Below are 22490 nucleotides of genomic sequence, written 5' to 3' on the forward strand. Positions count from 1 at the left end.
TGTATTTAAATATTTTTACTATGCACTAGAGTTTATAAATTATATAAATAATCATTAAATATCATTTATTATTATTATTTTTTTAATATTGATTAAAACCACAGTTATTAACCTAATGCATTAGCAAGTTGTTTCTGATACACTCTGTAAATAATATGAAAGTCGAGACAATGATTACGTTAAAAAAATCAGCGATGTGATGTTATTACACGATAATATTGTATAGGTACAAATTTTATTATAAGAACAAATATTTGAACGAAAGCATTATATTTACTTCTTTGCGACGACACCGTACAACGTTTACACACAGCTTCATTAATTATAATACAGAGTGATAATTTAATCGTGAACCTGAAAAAGGCCTTGGGAATATTTTTCACAAATATAATATGCGAATACCTATACTATACGTACTAGGGACGGAACTTAATGTTGAAAACCACCGGATATACTGTATGTGATAATCACTTTAGGATTTATATAATACATCATATTATAGTGTACCTACTACCGTTTAAAAATGGCCGAGTGAAGAGCATTTCGTATTTATTCGCTAACTTGACATGTGAAATAATGTCTATTAAAATGAGCCATTGTTGAGATAGGGTTTCAAGTCTAATTTTAAGAAATCATCGAAATATACTGAATACTTTTTATAGTCCCAGACAAGTCTGCAGTTTATGAGAAGTCATTTTTTTTTTTTTTTATTATACTTGTTACTTTATTACTTTTTTCGTATCTGTGATGAACGCGTTTACGTTACAAAATTATAATTATAATGATTTCCTTGTAATTCAAAAGACATTTTCGCCTTTCTCTATATTTTTGATGTCTTATGCAACAAATTTTGAACTTGAGACTCGTCTCACTCTGCTCAAAAAATTACCTATTAAGAAACGAAACATGGTCCCAGACGTTTTATATCGTGCAAATATCTATTTATTCTGATATATTATAAATGTTATTATTCAGCAATTTACAAATTTATTTCAAAGGAATTAGAGGTGGTGAAAAGGAAACCGATATATGGCCCGGGTAAAGCTTGTTGACGATCTAATGAGAATATGAGGTCTCGTACTGCGCGTGCGCATGATTAACGAACGCGGATACCAAACAAAAATCAATGTCACACATCACGCGATTTTAGAGTAAAGAAGGCACTTCTTTATATAGGAACTCGGTGGACGACAATAATATTATGATTCAAAAAATATCAAACAACTCTACGCCGAATTGTGCGGTCTAGCAGTTATTCATTCCCACAATATATTATATAAATCACGTATACCTACATATATATACAAAGTACGAAGAGTTCAAACAATATATTGTCAGTTCGTGTAGTTCGTTTCGGTCCAGTAATTTATAATTGATGCTGTAAACAACGGTCTGCGCAGTCCGTGGACCTCTGCGGCCCCGTAGCCCTTGCCCACCCCTCCACACAATCCGCAGCGGCGTTTCGATACGAATAATACGATTCCGCGCACGTACCGCAGTCAGTATGCCGGAGCCACGGCTGCTAGATCCGGTGATGGGATGTGGGAGGGGTGGGAGGGTGAAGGAATGCGATGAGTGGCGGAAGAAGTCACCCGAAGTGTGTGGGTGTATGTGTGTGTTCCCAAACAAAGTAGATCGACCCCAATGCACATTATATTATGTGCCTATATATATATATGTATGGGTGTGTGTACAGTCGGAAGCCTTTGCCGTGTATAATGACGTCTGATGAAAAATTTGACGGGATGAAATATTTCATAAAATATAATCTCTTTGGACGAAATAAAATTATAAAATATACGCGCGTATTATAGGTCAGAGATATACTGCTCCAGGACGGGGTGAACCAAAAACAAAACAAAAAAATCTACCTATATAGGTGCAGCTATATACAGCCGCTTAGTCGCTTAATCTCGCCGAGTCGTTTATAAACACACTCGAAATATTACCGGAAGAGAGAAACGGACACGTGTAACGACTTAAAAATATATACCTACCGACACCTGTAACTTATATTATAAGCTAATATCGCCCGTGAGTAATTTTACGTAGCAGACGTGATTAAACTTTAAAAAAATAAATAATAATAATATCTAACCGTAACTTTTCCCATCGGCGCGCAAAGTTCACAACGAAACATTCTCAAAGTTCCAAATCCGTATTGTTTTATTCTTTTCCGCCATTTCGTGTTCAGCGTATAATAATAATAATATAATACGCATTATCGTCTTCATAATAATATATTCGGCTTAAGTGTCCGTTATTTATTATGCACAATACGATCGAATCTCGCGCGCGTGTCCCGACGAAATCAATTCGAGTATTAAGCGATTCGAAAAAAAAATATTGCCCGAAAACTACTATATATATGATATTAAATTACAAAATAGGGAGGCGCATACTTGTATTAAATACGATATTTTAACCAAAGTACCCTATAAACGTATAATTAAAATAGTCTTAAGCTTAACTACAAAAGAAAACGTTTTTAAGCCATATTATTATCATTTTTTTATATTTTTTTTTTGACACCTTTTATTTCATACGAACAGCTGGTTATTTTTGAATTAACATTTAATTCAATTCTCGTCGATATGCGTAATCAATGTTTACCCATATTCCTTCTCGTATTTTATTATAATATCATTATAGCAACGTCCTCATGTAACATTGAAATTGTTTGCTTATTAATTACCGGCTGACGACGTTATATCAGAATGGACCTCCTCTGCGAACAATGCAAATAATAAAGTGAATTAAATATGATGTACACAAAATCATATTAATATGATATAAATATCGCACGAAAATGTATATTTTTAAACGTTATTACTCGAAATCTTAATTTACAAAATAATATCATACTTGTAATTTTTTAATATATCTAGAAACTTCACGCGACGGTTGTTTGAACACTGCCTGCGGGCACTTTATTCTTTACTAAAGTTAAGTTTTGTTTTGTTTTTTTTTATAAGAAAACTATTTCGCAACGATGATCGTTCGACTCCGATAGAGTTATTATTATTATTATTATTATTATTATTACTTTGTCATTATCTTTAGAACTCTTTTTCGCCGTTTCTGAACATAAACAAGTATACTATTGGAAAATAATGAGCGGAGCGATGTCGATAAAAATATAATATACACAACATTTATATATATATATATATTTTGCTCGTAGTCTTTATTACAAATATCTTTGCCGAACTGATGATTAAATAAATTATTATTATATCTTGTCTCTGCAACGTCTAAAGGTTGTGTTTTGATTAAAAACAATTTCACTTGAGATATTTTTATAATTATTATTGTTATAAACTTTGACTGGAATATTAATTTTCACAAAAAATGATATTTAAAGAACCTTTTTCTTATGCGTATACCTATATGCTTGTAATGTAATTATATGAACTTTAAACTTTGTGCTGCCAGCGAATGGTTTTTTTTTTATATAGGAACTACCTATAATGACTATTTTAGTGGATTTTATTGGATTTTAGCTATGCAATACAACAATTATTTAAATAATATTATCTCTAATTATTGTATTTTATAATTTTTTACAGAAACGGTCGAGTTCGTGACGGAACAGAGTATTACTCCGGTCCATATCGGGGCGCTGGATATAAACAATGAACATGCCAGGTAGGTGATAAAACATTTACAGCATATTATATTTTTTCTCGAGGAAAAGCAACTACATTTAAAACACTTTTTAGAATACAGATTAAAAATAAAAATAATTTTTTTTATCAAGAGACGTTGCTACCTATTAATAAAAACACCTCTACAAGTATTATAATATATATATATATTTTTTAATGTGAAAATAACGGGTTAACATAGGATAATCGACCAGATAAACATAAAATTGTATCGTTAATATTTTACAAATTGTTGTGCAATATTTTTAAAACGATCGACCTACACAGTTGTTAAATTTTAACCTTTTTTCGGATTCTGATTTAGCCAAAAGCTGGTTTGTGTATCGGTGAACAAAATAATTAATCATAATTTTTTAGTAAAAATGTTATTATTTTATACAAAAGCTATTACTGCTTCAAAGGTGAAACATCTGGACAATTTACAACACATTTTCAGTGTTCACAGTTAAGTTACGAATAATAGTCTTAATGAATTTTAATACGAAACGTTAATTTATTTCCATGTAAAGTTTCGTCAGTAAATTAGTTTTAAATTATTACGATGTAGTATAGTTACTTTAAATTATTATAATAGTAGTCGTATACAATGCAGTAAAGCTGGTCCAAAGTCGAAGCAACGTAAAATAATTATTATGATCAAATGCGGCTTGTTCGATGAAACTCTATATCCCGTAGAGCAATAGTTAAAAGCTTAGCAACACACATTTTCGCGTAAAATCCATGTCTTTTTGAGGTAGTCATTGGTAATAATAATCGACGTAACTTTTGCAGTTCAATCAATAGTCATATAGGATACGAAACAATAACTTTTACTACATTGTATAATTGTTTAATTGTCGACATTTTTCTTATTACTATACATTATTGTCTATCGACGCATATAAAAAAAATTGTATTTTCTGATTTGGCTTATAGTATAATGTTAGATGGAAACAAATATGCAATATAACGATTGTTCTAATCGACGTATTTAAAGATCTCTATTGTTGTAATGATTAAACATATTTTAGGTGTCTTCCTGACATTAATAAATTTGAGTTATACTTATTAGTATCTATACAGTGTGATGCGCATCTGACTGCTTATATATAGGTACCAATTTTCTAAGACAATTTTTGCGTTATCACAAAGAAAAACTAAAATTTTATAAAACTATATTGTGTTTCTTTTAAGGTTTTTAACTAAAATCATTGTGTTCGCGTTATACCTGTTACGAATAAAAGTATTTGAAAAAATTACATTTTATATGGGAAGTTGAACGACTAGCTTTAAATTGTATAAAATCATTTTTATTTACATTTTCATAAGTAAACACATACACTTGTATAGTTGTCAATTGTATGTACTATAATCATCAAATTGAATCTTTCCGCCCAGTAAACATATTATCATGAAATATTCATATTATACGGATAACTTTAAATTGTGAAAAAAACTGTTTGAACGTCCAAAAATTAAACAATGACGTACTATGATGATAAAATATGAAAAAAAATTACAAAATAATAGCCGAGATGAAAGACTTGGTGTGCCGTTTATGCGGGGACGTGATATAATAATTTTAACATTATCGAGTATATAAAATAAAGAGTCGTATGATAATAATAAATTATAAAATATAATTATAGTTACAGCTTACAGCTATAGTTAAAATATTAATCGAATTTGTCCAATCGAGTTCCGATTTTTACCCGTGATTTTTTATTTTTTTTACTCATCTAAACGTGTCGTGCTCAAAATAACAACGTGTTGGTGAATACAATTCGAAAAGACGATCAGTTGACTAGAGGACAAACAGCGTGTCTTCGCGATGTTACCACATCTCGAAAATTCAGCCTATATGTATAATTTATTCGCAATAGCCAACTTGATGATGTTCGCGCGTACACATAATAATATGTACACCGAAAATAACTTTGACCACAATTAGTAGATATTAAATATATAATATATATATGTAATATGTATATATGTATAATTATATATATATAGTTAAGTATACGCTTTTCGACCCCTATCATCGTAGGACACTCTCACGCGCCAGTGATAACATCGACAACAGGATTTGGGATAATTTGTGTAGACTAACGGTCTAACTTTCCAGACATTTGAATAGAACTTTACCGATCTGATCAAACGGTTAATGGGTCGTAAACGTAAATTTCATTATCATATAAATGTACAACATCCGCATAATATTAAACGGTGATTTATCGGAATCGCCGACACTGCGAACAGCACATGCCATATAGTATAATATGACATGTTCGTCGTATGTGTAGGTACACGCTTTTTGGTGATAAAGGGTGTAGTCGATATTTTATTGTTTTTTATCTTACAAACAAAAATAACGTATTCCAAGTAATATTGTAAGTGTCTTTCGAGCCTATTTCAAGCGTTTGTTTTATCAGACTCCAAAACCACCGGAACAAAAGACATCTAACACACGAACGCCTTTTAACGCGGAGTTCAACTATAATAATAAAACCTGCAGCCGGAAACGAATTCGATGTTAGCCGATTTTTCGCGATAAGCAACTTTATCGTGTTTTGAAATATCGGACGTTTCGTCGTGAATCTTCCGACTAGGAAAATCGAATACCGTTCGACGTGGATCTTTTTATATACATATATATGGTTATTTATCGTCTCCGACAGCCACACAATAGGCGGATGTACATCGCTGTCCGGCTGTTTAGAATACGATTTCTTCCGGGCAAATGAGCATACTCATGCTCCAAGTCTCGGAAGTCGTCATTCTTTTAAAGGATCGTCTATCTCTTTCACACTCTGTCTATCTGCCCGTCTCTTCGCACCGTCGTTGCGCGCGGCGGCAAATCATTTTTCTTCTTTATACGTTTCCCGTCGCTATTACACACATCAAAAGGCGTTAGTACACACACATACTGCCGTTTCATTCTAGGAAGAGGTGCGAGCGGTGATGGTTTAGGGGGGGGGGGGGTGTTAGAGACCGGCTAAAACCGTCGGAATCAGACATTTTTCAAACGCGCCACAAGAAAATCCCACTCCTACCACTATCCGGTTGTTAAATCTTTGTGAGTCCTGACATCCATTTGTTATCCGCAGGTAGACCCCGGACAACGTTAACTACTCACCTCCCTCCCCCTCACCACTGACCCCTATGGTGCGGCCAAATCCCTCGTCGCGTAGTTGCCAGTAGGTGTCAGGGTCATTATTGGCGGTGACGAAACCGGAAACGACGGCGGGGGTGGGTGACGGAATTTTACAAACGAGAAAATAGAAATATTCCCCGTCTTGTTTTAGAAATTCTACACGCCGCCGAACGACCCATCGGAGGGCGTCTGTTCGACCGCGATGCGATGCGATATTGTTGCCGGCCTATACAAAACGCACCGAATAACTCGGTGCAGCGTGTGCGTGCTTGCATGCGGAGAGCGTACGAGTAGGTATACTTAAGTTGGGTAGGCGACTTTTCCCCGCTTTGTTTTCGGGGAAAAAAAATTGTTTTCATAGTACATTACTAAACTTATACAATATTTCGCGCGTTTGCCGCGTATTTTGTACCTATAAATCATATTACTATATAACATAGGCTAGTAAATTTAAGATTTCTTACAATCGTTAAGTGTTCAAATCTCGTTAAATTGCAATTTGTTTCGCGTGAACGATTCCTGGATTTGACCTTATTTATACACTCGTTTCCGGCGATGATCAAGAATTATACATAGAGTAGGTACTATTGTATATTATAATGTTATACATTTTATACACAAGTAGTAAATTAAGACGTTCTCGCGGATCCGTTTCACTGGTAACGAATGAAATTAATTTTTTATTACGCCCTCTCATCGGTCCCCCCGAGGCGAACAACCACAGTACCGGTCGTATATATATATATATATATGTACAGACGAGATCGCTGCATTTCCGTCACGATTGTGAGTGGCAACGACTCCGTAGGCGATTTAATAACAATCGCGTTAAGTAGTCAGCGTTCGTTTGAAATCGAAATTTCAACGTATCTTAATAACGTTCACGAGCGGTTTATATTGTTTGCCGGTAAACTTTCTTCCGGCTATGTACGAAATGTGTCACGCCGGTGGTGTAGCCTGTGACGTTTACATCATTACCGCTGAAATGTAATTAATTGCACTGATATCAATTTAACATCGCCTGACCCTCTATTCGGTCTCCGACGACGACGTGTTGTCCCATTCTCTCACTTTAGTTCTCACCTCGCCATAAATCGATTTTTCTGAGTCGTAGTCTTAATATAGATCACTGTGTATATATTATATTTGTTGTAATTCGGGAAGAAGTTCCTAGAAACTTTTTAGCCAATAATTTTCGTTATATTTTCATAATGGAAAACTGTTATATACTGAATTCAATAAGAATTGATAAAGAGGTTAGAGTATAATAGTATGTATTTCGTAAAAATTTAAATATTTTATTAACTCGTATTTTTAATTTAAATATATCTCTCAAATATTATTGAACATAATGAGATGAATAAGGGACGGTTATTATATTGTACAACACGTTTTACACCCTCTTGCTTATTGTAGCACAGAACAAAGACCTTATAAGGGGTATGAAAAACTTTTGAATACCAACAACTGACTGTTGTTCAACAAATGGAGGACTTTAAATGCCGATGGTATATCCATTATTATCAAGAATACGATAAGAAATGTCGATTTCTTGGAATTATTTAAAAATCTACAGATCTTAAAAATCAAATTCGGCAATTGTATACGTTTTATTTTAATATGAATAATAAATATTATAGTTGTTGATAGAAATAACGGATTTTGCCAAAATCGAAACTCGAAACTCGTTTTTGTTAAGTAAAAAATCAGTTTCAAATGTTTTGAGCTTAAGTCAGAGGCACGTCTATTTTAGATAATTAATGAACGTAGTTATATATAAATACAAAGAATTATACATATTGAGTATTTGAATATTTCTATTTAATAATGCGTATATTGACGTATATCTGTTGGCTGGCGCATTGTGTAGGCAATTTCACTACATCGGTGTGAAGGTGTCTTACAAACTCGATAATAATTTGAAAATATTTTGTGTTGACAAAATAATAAACGCTTCCAATTCTATTCAATAGTATTTCGATTACTTGCAAACCCAAAACATTATGGCCGAGCACCTCTAATAACCACTCGTTTTTTTAAAATTATTATTGAACACGAATTATTAAAATTTAATATAATATTAATAAAAAAATGTGTAAATTACGACAATATACAACTTTATCATGTTTAAACTTTATAGCGTTACTAGGTCATACATATAAATATTTTGTTGATAAATTTAAAATTGGTTTACAAGTTTGTTATTTTTAATGATGCAAAAATAGCAAATCAATCGAGTCAATAATTTAAATCTTTTATGATAGATGCATATCAGCTGACCTCGGAGTCTTGAGTTACGTCCAAGAGGCGCTTGTGGTTTATTTTACAGGTTTTACAAAGTTTTGAGTGAGCTCAAGGGACTTCCACAAGCATATCCGGAGAAATCGGTTATTTTTTTTGTGCGATGAGACAAAAGCTGCTGCACATATTTATATTATATAATCGTTACGTGGGACTCGCTGCGATCGCAATTGATCTTGAGGTGGTTAGCAACTGCTAAATTAAAAAAAAAATTTTTCTGAAGAATAATATTATAAATAACATGTTCTTGTATTAATCAAATTACCTACGCGTAGTTCTCGTTTCGGTATAACTGCAATTTTTTTTCACTTGCATAATAATTATATATTAATATATATACATTGTACACATTTTTCGTGTCGGTCTTTCGTTTAGAATAATATCGCATACTGTAAATCCAATAAAATACTTATAATAATATTATATTTGTTTTAATAATATATCGAACAGGGTCTTTAGGAAAAGATAACTCTGGCTCTAAAACATATTATACATGCACATATGCATAGTAATAATAATATTAACAGTAGCTTCCTTCCTCCGGAAGTCATTTTCTCCCTACCCCTCCTAATCCCGAGGCCAGCCGAAGCAATTAAACCTATATATGATATTGATTTTTACTATATAACTGTGTTTGCCATTAACAATAAAACTTGTGTTTGCCTATTGTGAACACCATCACGTGTGTGCGCGTGTGTGTGTTTATTGAAAATGTTTTCTCGGCTTGTTCTTTATTTCCTTTTTTTTTTTTATTACTTTTTCCCCTCACGCACACACTCACGTACATTCTTTAGGCCAGATCCGTGTGTGCGCGCTGGTGTGTACAACGATCGATTACGCCAATGTCGTTTTCTACGGTGTCCAACGCCGCCGCCGAGTAGAATGCAAATACATTCCGGCGAAGTTTGTTTTAACATCATCGTGCAAAGGGTGTGCCGCGCCTTTAACGTATATTATATATATACACATACAATATACATAATACGGCTTGTACGATGTATACACAATATACAATATTATATATATATATATATGTATGTATGTGTGTGTGTGTGCTGTGGAAAGTCAACGTCGAGTGGACACGAAAACGTTGCGTCTCGCGCGCGCAAACAAATGGACCAAATATTGAAAACAGGTCAGGAATATAGTGCTATTATTACTTACGACAGATAATTTTCCCTAACTTGGTCTCACACATATACTATTTGCAACTGCAATATAGGTACACTCACACGCGACCGTGTGGTAAGTAAACGATTCCGTCAAAAGCGTTTTCAAAGCACGACAGCGTGTCGCCGCTCTTTCGATAATTATTATTAAAAATAATATATATTTCATGTATACGAAAAATTATCCAAGTCATGAATAATAATAATAATGTTAACGGCTCTCATTTTTGCATACTTTGCTAACCTACGAGAAAAAAAAATCTATGTTGATTAATTGTTGATCTATTCGGTGGTGATAAACTGATAACAATAATACCATAATATTAATATTATCATACTGTGTAGGGTTCTTTCGACTCGAGTCGTTTCAATTATAGTTACGAGATAAAGGTTTTTATTTTTCATAAAAATAATCTTTATTACTGTTTAATCTTTTAAGCATATTTTATTTTAGAAAGTTTTCACACGTCAGGCCGTATGAGCAGTAAATTATCTTAAAGCCATATTGATATCGCGAAATAACTTATTTCACTGTCATGTTGAACAATAAACTGCTGTGCTTAAACTATGGATTTTTCCAATGCTGATTCTCTCGGTAAATCAACGATATTTAGAACAATGAATGTTCTTGGTTACAATAATATTATTACTCAACCACTTTGAGCGAATGTGTATAAGATGTACAGTTATTTGTAAACGTGTTTTAATGATATTGGAACTATTTCAGATATTCCATAAAATTATATTATGTAAATATGGTAATAACATTCGACGATCGCTCGTAGAAATAATTTGATTGCATTCGCTCGTAAATTATAAGAAATTTTCAATTCACTGCAATGTCTTAACCATCGAATCAGCGAACAGTAATCGATATTAAAACTTATGTATATTATAAATAATATTTACTAGCTTGACGGAACCACCCATAACATATCACGATTAGAGGTAGGTACTTTATAGGTTAAACAGTATAATGTTTGTTGTTTATATTGTATAATATAATATTATTCTACATTTTGTTTATTCGTATTAACTTGTATGTACATAAAAATTTATGATATTTACCTTCAAATGTTTTCTTCTTTTTTCTTTAATACGATATTGCATGAACGATTGTATTTTATTTTATCCAGCCAATATGGAACTATAATTGTTGTTTGATAATATTACTATGATAGTTTCATTATTTTTATATTGTAAAAAAAAAAAATGATGACAGTAATATTATTATAAATATCGAGGTTTTGAAAATTTTAGAAAAATTAAAACGTTGAAGACTGCCAAATTTTAATTTAATTTTATAAAAATAAATATTTGCTTGGAGTTCGTTTTGATGAAGTAGAATAATTTAGGTTCGTTATCGAAAACATTTTCCGAGTGAGTTCGTTACACGTTCTTATATCGAAAGCAAAACAGACCGAGGAATATAGTAGACGTAGTGCATGAGGGTGAGACGGATGGAATTGTTTCGAAAAGTTTTTTCCTTCATCCGATTGGTCTAACTAGCCACGCACGCTTTGCCCATAACTAGAGGGCATTCTAAACAGTAAAGGTGGTTGCGACGGTATAAGGGATAAGTTTATAAACTTTCGGTAGATTGCCTCTTCAGCTACCGCCCATTTCGCCTCCCGTTCAGAGCTCTTGGCTCCTCTTATCTTTAAATATACTATCGTAGTACCGTACTTGGAATAAGTAATCAGCGGAATATTTTCTTATTTTTTTTCCCCATTTGAATAATTTCGAATATCTATAGTACTAAAGTATATAATATTATTATTATTATTTGAATGTGTTACGTGAATTTTGTTCGTACAAATTTATCGGAACACTAATAAATAGAGAAAAAAATTAAAAAAACAATGCACTGAGAAATACTTTCTCAAAAAGTAGCCGATTAAAATAATTTTATGTGAACTACTTTAAAAGTGTGTCGACTGTCGGTGATTTTTTTTTAAGTCAAATTTGAAGAAAAGCCATGTTGTAAAATAAAAATGTTTCAGAAAATCATATGATGTTATTACTTTATTAGAAAGGCATTTTATATTTTATATTTAAACATAATTTTTTATTTATTCATGTAAACATAAAATAATTTAAGATTTTTAATACTTAAAATTTTCATAAATTTATCCCAAAATCAATTTGTTAGGAAATGATCGTTACGAATGTCAAATATAAATTAGTTATGTATATTATGGCTTTCGTGGAACCGTAAACCCTTAGACGTTACTCAAATACTCTCACAGTTACTGACATTTTGTACATTTTTCAGAAGTTTCCGCTATTTTTTTTGCCACGAAAGACGAAACCTTTCGCTATTTGGAAAAACATTGTTGTTACTATACCATACATTTTCTTTTTATCAGTTTTTAATATTTACGATTCAGTTGTAGCTTCAGTTTGATATTGCTTGATTATTGCTTCTATTGACTCATTTTGCTAAATTCACATTTTATAATTGAATATTTTAATAACAACCAATTTATATCGAGTTGTGTTGTGTTTTAGTAAATCTAAAAACATGAATTCGCTAAGAATTATATATTTTAAAGACTGTACAAAATGTCAGTAGGACTTGAGGTTTTATGATATGAACCCTAAGCAATATGAACGAATTATTATTGTTACGTAATGTTTTTAGGAAAAATTTACGTTTTCACGTTTTTATATATGAAATTGTCGACGTTTTCATCACATTATAAAAGTTTTAATTTATTAAAAAATCTAAAACGGGTTTTTTCTTTTTTTTTTACTAACTTGATTACAACATGTTTTAGTAATGTATAGTATATATTTTTTTAATAACATCGTATTTAATGCATGCTTATTAACCGTGTCGAATTAGTTTCATGACAAAAAAAACTACATAATAATAATATTATATTTTATACCATTAGTTGGAGGGATAAACGTTTAATGTACCATCACGACCCGTTTAACTTTTAATTTGGTTTTGCGCATAATATGTTACTAATACTGTTATTATATTGCACTATTATATACAAAGTAGGTACGTTCATTTTTTTTTCTGTCTTATAAAATTATATGATCGCATTATGATGATATATCATATGAAAACAACTCCCGCCGCGGACGCATTTTCCACCAAAAATTAGATTTAGATTTTTTTTTGTGTATGCATATCGATATAACGCGTACAATATTGTCCGTCGTTATTGCACACTCATCATTTCTGATACGATGTAAAATATTAGATAATTTATTCTGGAATAATATTATAATCACGGGCTGGCATTAAAACGCGAATTTAATCATGAACTAATCGAATATTCGTTATGATGATAATGATATTAATTATTTATCTACAAATATTATACATAACAATATTGTCGTTTATTATTACACCGCTGCTGCTCTATCGTGACGTGCGCGATGCGTATTTAATGTGCAGCGATGCATTATTAATTGCTCATTTGATAATTATTATTGTTTATTATATCATTCGCTTAGAAGATGTTTGCAAGAAAGAAAAAGTTCTTTTTTTTTTATTTATTTATTTATTTTTTTTTTTGCTTTAGCGCTGTACTAAAAACCATCATACGAAGCTCGTTACGCGATTATTTTACCAATAATGTTAACCAAACGTCCTATTCGCAATAAAACGATGTGTGCATAGTAACTAATATGTCAGTAAATTTTAATTTGTTTCTTAATAATAGTCGTAATTGCATTCAAAACCGGCGCTATTCTTAAACTGAAAACGCGTAAATAGGTTACTATTTTTGCATTCACTTTGGAAAAACGGCGTGGCGTTATATTTTAAAATTTATTTCGAGTGTTCACTCGTCCGGTGTTTTGCATCGTGTTCCGTTAACGTAGGTAACAAAACGTTGGTAACACGCTATTATTTTGACCGAACTGTGTACCGCGACTTTATTCGACTGAAATTTGCTTTTCAATCGCTTCTCTAAACGAATCTCAATCCATTTGCATTGCTGGGTTTGGTATTTTCGTCGGTTCTACATCATCGCTGCATCTCGGTTCCTATAGCTGCTGCACGCCGGTTTCCGCCGAGTCACTGATCTGTTTTATTTGAAAGTCTATTCGTGGGATCAACTCGTCAGTTGCCCGCGATAAATCCATGATACTGGAACCGTTAGCGAGTTTATCGCACCTTCGGAATCTGTTATGTAAATTTGCGAGTAATTTTGCGGGTCGTCGAATTAGAATTCCGATCGGCAATGTCACCATGACTTACCAAATATGGTTTTGTCCGTCGGACCATCCACTAGATGTACAAGATCATCGTGTGACATGATCGATCCGGACGATGCTGTATTTTTTTTCACCAATATTAGACATGATGGATAATATTACAATATGCAATGATATTACTGAAATATTGTAATATATTCAGAAAATGCATATGAATTAATACTATATAATGTAATGCAGTCTTTTTGAAACTTTGGAATGGTATAAGACAAATAACGTTTTGTAAAATGTAGATCACTGATCAATATCTATTTCGAACACTTTAGTTCTAGACAAGAATTCTAAAAACTATATTTATTTATTTAAAAGTATAATATAAAGTTGTTTTTTTACCAAAATACGTTTTCTTAAAAATTCAATAAAAATGTATATGGTGTATATAGTATATACCTATACTTTTGAGCAATTATTTATTTAAACGCCCGTGAAGGCTCAAGTACAATGTAAGAATACATTAATCATACGGTTAGTAGGTATACGTAGTAAAGTAAATGTAAAGAGCATAATAAAATAATATATATATATACAGCTTGTAACAGAAATACCTGACCAAAAAAAAAAAAAAAAATCATGATAATTTAGCGTCTGACAAAAATTGTTAATATTATAATATGATAAGTAAATGTGATCAAATTCTCAAAAACCATATTTTTTAAAAAGTTATTACAAATCATTTAACCAAGAAATATTGAATTTTAAAATAAAAAATAAACTACTTGTCTTAGATAAATATTTTTAACATCAAAATTGTTCCTAGGTATAATCAGATTTACAAATAGGATATTTTGAATTTATCCAAAACAATTTTTATCAATTCTTAAGTTTTTTTATTTTAGTACTAAAAAATAACATAAAATAGATTTATTATTATACATGTAGCACTTAATGAACAAAAAAAATAAAAATAAATATTGATTTGAACAAAAGTTATTTCAAAAATCAGTTCTATCTGTTACACCTTGTATATTATATAATATGTATAAACCTATGTATTATATACATTAAATATATCATTAATACCCCATGCAAACAGTATAATCATATTATTAGAATATTCAAATAATATTATTATGTGAATATTATTTCCGTATAGGCTCTCGTGGCGTTCAATTGTCGGTACGTGGAAATTTCCGGTATGGCATGAAGGGGTTTACTGCGAGATTATTTTATTATATTACAATAATAATATAGTTATTATCGAAATACCAAGCACGATGATGATGAGGTATGTCTACCTATAATAATAATAATAATAATAATAATAATAATAATAATAATATGATAAAATACAAATGGTAGATTTAAAAAAAAAAAACCAATCCGCGTTTCTGCACTATGATATCATCGTATACCGAGTACTAATTAAATATTAATATTGCGCGATATGTGTACGTTCGGTAAGTATGCTTACCGTAATATTATCATACCAACAATAACTTTTTTTTTATAATCGTTCATCGTACGCGTGTGTGACCGTGTGTAGGTATTATATAGGGCGTATGTAATTTGCGCCAAAATCAACCAAAAAAAATAAATATATATAATTTGCGCCACTTTTTAAATTTATAATTTGCGCCAAATAAAATTAAATAAAAAGGAATTATGTAATCTGTGCCCTAGAGTACCTACTAAAATTGTAATTTGCGCCACTTATATTATAATAATATAAATAACTCCATGTATATTAAATATGTAAATTATCGTTAATTAATAAAACATATATTGTAAAAATCAGTCATATTAAACTCGTAATTATAAATAAATGTATATAAAAATCAAACTCCATGCATATTTAACATCTAAATTGTCGTTAATTAATAAAACATATAAAAATCAGTCATAATTATAAATAATTCGACGATATTGAGACGATGTGACACGCGTCGGACGCATCGGTACGTATTATTGTATATCCTATGCGATATCACTAAATTTATCTGCTGGTAAATTCCAACTGCTATTAAAGTTGAAAGTGTGGCGCAAAATACCAAAATTAATTAGTATATGTGGTGCAAAATAGATATTATATTTTTATATTTTGGCGCAAATTACATACGTACTTAAATGTACCTATTCGTGGCGCAAATAGCAAGTAATAAAAGTGGCGCAAAATACCATCTCCCATTATATGTATATATTATTAATTCGTTAAAGACGGCCGACATGTTTTTTTAAGAGTTCTGTTTTAAGTATTACTGTTACGTTACCCGTATAGCTATTGTTTCCGTTTTTTTTTTTTTTACGTTTTGGTATTTCAAATATATTATACACAAAGCACCTCTACCTACATATCGACTTAGGTTTTAAAACGTTGGCAAGATGTAATAAGCCAAAGAGCAGCAGCAGTTCTGTACAGATAAATGCACACTTTGTTATTTTAATATGGAGGCGTAACGGTGCGTAAAAAATCAGTTGAAAATGTTTTTGAATCCCGAACGGGAGCCAATGCCCAAGCAATACATATTATTATATAATTAATTCAGCCGAATCGCAGTATGTAAATTCTTCGAAAAACGTATTGAATGTCTTTTGAACTTAAACTTCAGTAAACAGTCGAGATGATTTAATTTATTTTTCGATTTTCTTCTCAAAAAGTTGAATTTGATTACTAAAATAGGTAATAATTGACTACGTGTCGCATATTTTGTACGTTTAAAGGGAAAAAAAATGATTAGGTATCTAATATAATTTCAGTATTAGTGTAGTGAGTAATTGTTCGTATCGGTATACGATCGGTATCGGTATCGTATCGTATTTTTTTTTTTACATGATAGGTACCTACCTAGCGAATGTTGGTCATCAATTCGGTATTAAATTTATAATTTTTTACAGTCGTGATAGGTGGATCGACACAGATGTTAAACGAATTTCAAATCGCAATACACTCAGACAAAATGTAATAATAATAATGTCTGATTCGCGGCAAAAAAATAATAAAAACATCTTGTTCGTAATATTATTATTTTATGGTGGCGTACGCGACCAAAATGACATTGTGAAACCAATTTTATGGTTTCGAAGAGGATGTTACTGCTTTATATGAGTATTATATATTATAATCTCATATCAATCTGTGCACAGGGTAGGTATTCTGCATTCCACGGTTGTCGGTTTGCTCATGTATAAATATATTATGTGTAGGTATATTATGTGCTTGTAAAAGTTGTTATATACTATGTATATATTATATATATATATTATATATGCGAATGATGTATATTATATGTGTATATACGAACTGTAGAATATAACGGTAGACGCACAAAGCGGGTAGATTTTTTTTTCAAAACTAGATTCCGTCGAGTGATTTCGATAACAACTGCGGAAACTCGTCGAGCCGAGTAAAAAGTAATTTCTATACGACACGTAACAATACTAATATCATAAAATATGTATTTTGTGGTCTAAATCATATTTATGATATTATTATTACTCCGTCGTTGTATACCGGAATCACAGCGTGATGTGACAGCCGCGAATTCGTGCGTTATGGCTTTGAGATATTTTCAAAAAAAAATAAAACAAAGAGATAGAATGAGCAAATAAACCGAATTTAATCGGTCGATAGGTATTATCTACTTTTGATTTTTTTGGTTTTTATGTAAAAACAATTAATAATTTCTAATATTTAGTGCTCGCCAGCGAACTTGTCGAGGAGCCAATCAAATGAATCGCACAATCTTTCATTACTATGTCGTTATAATACTGTTCGATTGGGTTTGCTCAAGTGAATTTGGTAGGGCGACTAGGGGTGTGTGAGAGGAGACAATAAGTGATCCACATCGTCGTGTCCACCCTCGTCGAAATCTCTGCCCGTGCAGTAGCCGATTTCGGTCAAATAAACGGCGAACACAACATTATATATAAAAATCTGTATACACTCCTCTCATTATCTTTCTTATATCGTAAAAACGATAATAATGCGCGTAGGTATATGATATGGCTTTATACTTCTCAATCTGTTGACGAAACGCGAAAGATTATTCCTTAAAAATAAGTATGTGCAAGCTATATATTATATATATTTATAGGTACGGCGTATAATAACGGACTTTCCGAAATATTATGTTACGTAACTTATTGTATTATCACAAAAAGAGAGATATAATAAAACTGACTTGATTATCACATAATGCTTGAAAACTTTCAAAAGTCCCATCGTGCCATATATTATATTTGCTCCTGTTAGCTGGCGTAATAGCCTATCGTAAATTGCTGAGTCATCGTTTGATATTTATATATCTTTACACACGAAAATAACGCAATAAACTATTTAGTTCTTTATTTAATTTTTTTTCGGTTGGACAATCTGTACATTACGTGTATATAGGGACTTTTTAGGTACTAAAAATTATATCTCTTGCGAAGTCACTGCAGGTACAAGATCTGTATATAAGAAATCCATATAATGATTATTGTTGGATCACCACCTTATAAAGCCAAAGGCTGTGTCGGAGATGAGAGTTTATGCGAATGCAATCAAACAAACATATCATTATAATTAACGCGAAAATATAAAAATGTTTAAGTATTTATGTAAAATATTTCGAAATTCTGAGAAAATTTTTCAGTTTTCTTTTTTAATTGTTCAAAATTCGTCAAATCATGAATGCGCATTTCATGTTTCGTAAAAAACTACGTCAATACAAAATATAGTCCAGATTGACAAAAAACTGTAGTTCTCGCCTTAGGTGTTATGATTGCCGCATTGTCTCGAGTACACGCGTCATATTATGCTTGGTACATTATTTAAAAAATATTTTATTTATTATATTATTTACACAATATCATGTTATGTGCTCTGTTATTACACTTAAAAGTCAACACTTCAATACGTATAAACGGTGCCCGTTCAAGCCCATTTTACGGGTTGTTTATTGTGTAAACATTATTATTCGAATCGATGCGTGCCATAAGTACTTCTACTACGCAGTAGGCACATGAACAACGTGCGATGTAAAAAAAAAAAAACACCTAAAAAACATTAGTTTATAATATTTGGGCGAGTTTAATAACATTATTTCAACACGATCGCTATAAGTTTATGTCACGCGAGACGAACCAAAGGAATAAGAGAAATCTGTGAGCGCGAAATCGAAGGCGTTAACATGAACAATATAATATTATTATTAATTCATTTAATCGCACCAATACCTACCACAATGATAACATAATAATATGTAGCTATGCTTCACCCGAATGCTGTTTGATTATAAATATTATTATCACCACAGAGGCAGAACTACAAAATAAAATATGAACACTGTAAAATAATAATATATTATAGTTGTCAATGTAAACTCAACCCAATGGCCTATGTCGCCGAGGGTATATTTCGTTTTTAATATAAATATTATTATCTAATCGGATTATATATATATATATATATATATTTTTTTTACGATTTAGATGAAAATGACTTAAACGAGAAAAATTCTTTGCCAGCAAAATATGGTGCGCGCGCACGAAACACACCTACAACAGTTTTGAATCACTCACGAAAACATTGAATACAACCAAACAACAACAAATTTGTCGGGTACGTTATTTTAATTAGGTCACATGATATTATTATTATATTGTACAGCGTATGGGTTTTACGCGGTTACAGAACGCTATATATATATTGATATACAAGGCGGTGACAGATAGAACTCACTTTTAATTAATTTTTGTTCAAATTGATATTTTTTATTTTATTTTTTTGTTCATTTAGTGATCCTAGCGCTACATGTATAATACATTTTTCTTATGTTTATTTTTTGGTACTGAAAATTAAAAAGCTTTAAGATTGATAAAAATTGTTTTGGATAAATTCAAAATAGCCTATTTGTGAATCTGATAATAAGAAAAATTTTAATGACAAAAAGAATTATCTTAATTAAGTAGTTTATTTATAAATTTATAAATTGATTTTTAAATTCAATATTTTTTTGGTTAAATTAATTTGAAACGTAATAATTTTTTTTTTAAGTTATGATTTTTTAGAATTTACTAATATGAGTATATTCCTTAAAATACTTACTTATCGTTTAATATTGACAATTTTTGACATACGTTGAATTAGCATAATTTTTTTTTTGTTCAGGTCTTTCTGTTACACTCTGTATAACTATATTTGTATATTTCGCTCTTTCATTGTCATACCTGAATACCTCACATTCGTAGTTTAACCGTCTCGACGTTTCTTAAACAATGTCGTACTGCGTGGCGCAAACGTCGAAAAGATTATTACTATTTATTGTTAAAAAGCGATTGAAATATTTTCAAAGAGAAAAAAAAGCGTTAACGAATTATTGTTACATATTATATTATACGAGTAAGTACCTCGTACTCAGTGTTTTTCGATTTTTTGCAGTCATAATAATAATATTAATAATTATTATGATTCTATTGTTATTATATTGCGATATTCGATATTTACGACATGTCGTTATATATTGTGTCAACGCCAGTAACAGCTTGAGTGAAACCGCGCAGTCACTCTAATCTCGGAAAAAATACGTCTTTCGGCGGCAAAAACCGTTTAAGCACAAGAAAAACTCATTATTTCTGAACCCCCAAAGTACGTCGAGTGGTTGAGCAGCGGATTTATATAATGCATATAATATTATGTCAACAACCACCGATATTGTTTCAACGTGTCATGCATAACATTATAAAATAAGTGACGTGATTTAAAATTAATTTTAGATATTGCATTTTTACTTACTTTCTTTGTTTATTAATTTAATAATAGCATATGAATATGTATATGTATTTTTTAACTGAACGATTTTTCTTGACGTCAAGCCTGAAACTATATCACTCGTTCGATATTATATGAGGCAATTGTTTGGACTTCATGTCTGAGTGCAAGTTCGTCGGTACATTAATTTGCTTAGGTACTTCATGTCCAATATTTATTGTTAATGTAATAGTTAGATTTGTGTCATCCAAATCCTCTGATTGCAAATCAACACTCAACCACTATTCCAGGTAACCCTGAAAAGACGTTGGTGTCGCGACCTCCTAAACTGAAACACCTCTCCATGTCCTAAACGTCTCAACTCAAAAAGGTCCTATCACTGGATAGCTTCCCTTCTCATGTATCCAAAGTCACTATTATAATTGTAAACATATTTGCTTATTGTATTTTATTATGTACAGATTGTAAATGTTATTTTGTTAATAAAAAAAAGATTTGTGTCGCTTTTAGAATAGTTTGTACCTATAAATGAACTGATATTATACATTCCTTTATATATGTCATATACATACAGACACGGTTTAAGCAAAGTGTTTTCCATATTGAAATCACCGAGAGCATATCGAGTTCTATGCGTAATTTTGTTACTCAAATTGTGATACAACTTAAAAACGAGATATTTCGTAAGGATTTTCAAATATTAAATAATTTATGACAAAATAATATGTATAATAAATAATAACAGTGTTATTGTGGGTATTTGAATTTGAAAATGAAACGGCTTAGATCTTCTGTAAAAAACCTATTCCAAGGTAAAAGTTGAACTACATTGTTTTATGTCAGTAAACCGTAGGTAATAAATAAAAAATTGCTTAAAAATTAATCTAAATATTCTGAAAACTTCTTTTCGTATACCTAAATATATTCATAAAGATTTAAAGGCACCTTTAATGATTTTCAAATTCATACAACATAACTTCTTTAATCGTTATTCTTTGTTTAGGTATCCAATTTTGTCAATATTTAAATTAAAAAAAAAAAAAAGTATTTTAGAAATATAATTTTTAGATTATTAGTGTTATTTAAGACTAAATTTTTAAGTCTTAGCTACAGAAATTGAACCTTTTATACATTTTTGACTATACAAAATAATTGACGATTTTTTTTTTAAATGCTTACATAAAATCGAAATACAAATGCCAAGCAGCGTGACCTTACTGTTTCTTTCATACCCACGATCAATGATTTTAATTTTTGTACAGTCTTTTTTTCTATAAACGACAACGGTTGTT

The 22490-nt window shown here is 30.9% G+C and overlaps 1 long non-coding RNA gene across 1 annotated transcript in view; it reads left to right on the forward strand.

Annotated features, from left to right (window-relative positions):
• LOC149056667 (uncharacterized) overlaps positions 1 to 20270 on the forward strand; it is a 99345-nt gene extending 79075 nt beyond the window's left edge. The window contains exons 5-6 of the long non-coding RNA XR_016191167.1: positions 3570 to 3648; positions 19920 to 20270. This is a non-coding gene — a long non-coding RNA (uncharacterized LOC149056667). The remainder of the gene's footprint in view (positions 1 to 3569; positions 3649 to 19919) is intronic.
• The last annotated feature ends 2220 nt before the right edge of the window (positions 20271 to 22490 follow it).

This window comes from Diuraphis noxia, unplaced genomic scaffold, assembly GCF_037042655.1.
Source record: "Diuraphis noxia isolate RWA-SAM2 unplaced genomic scaffold, SU_Dnox_SAM2 contig0003, whole genome shotgun sequence".
Lineage (NCBI taxonomy): Eukaryota > Metazoa > Arthropoda > Insecta > Hemiptera > Aphididae > Diuraphis > Diuraphis noxia.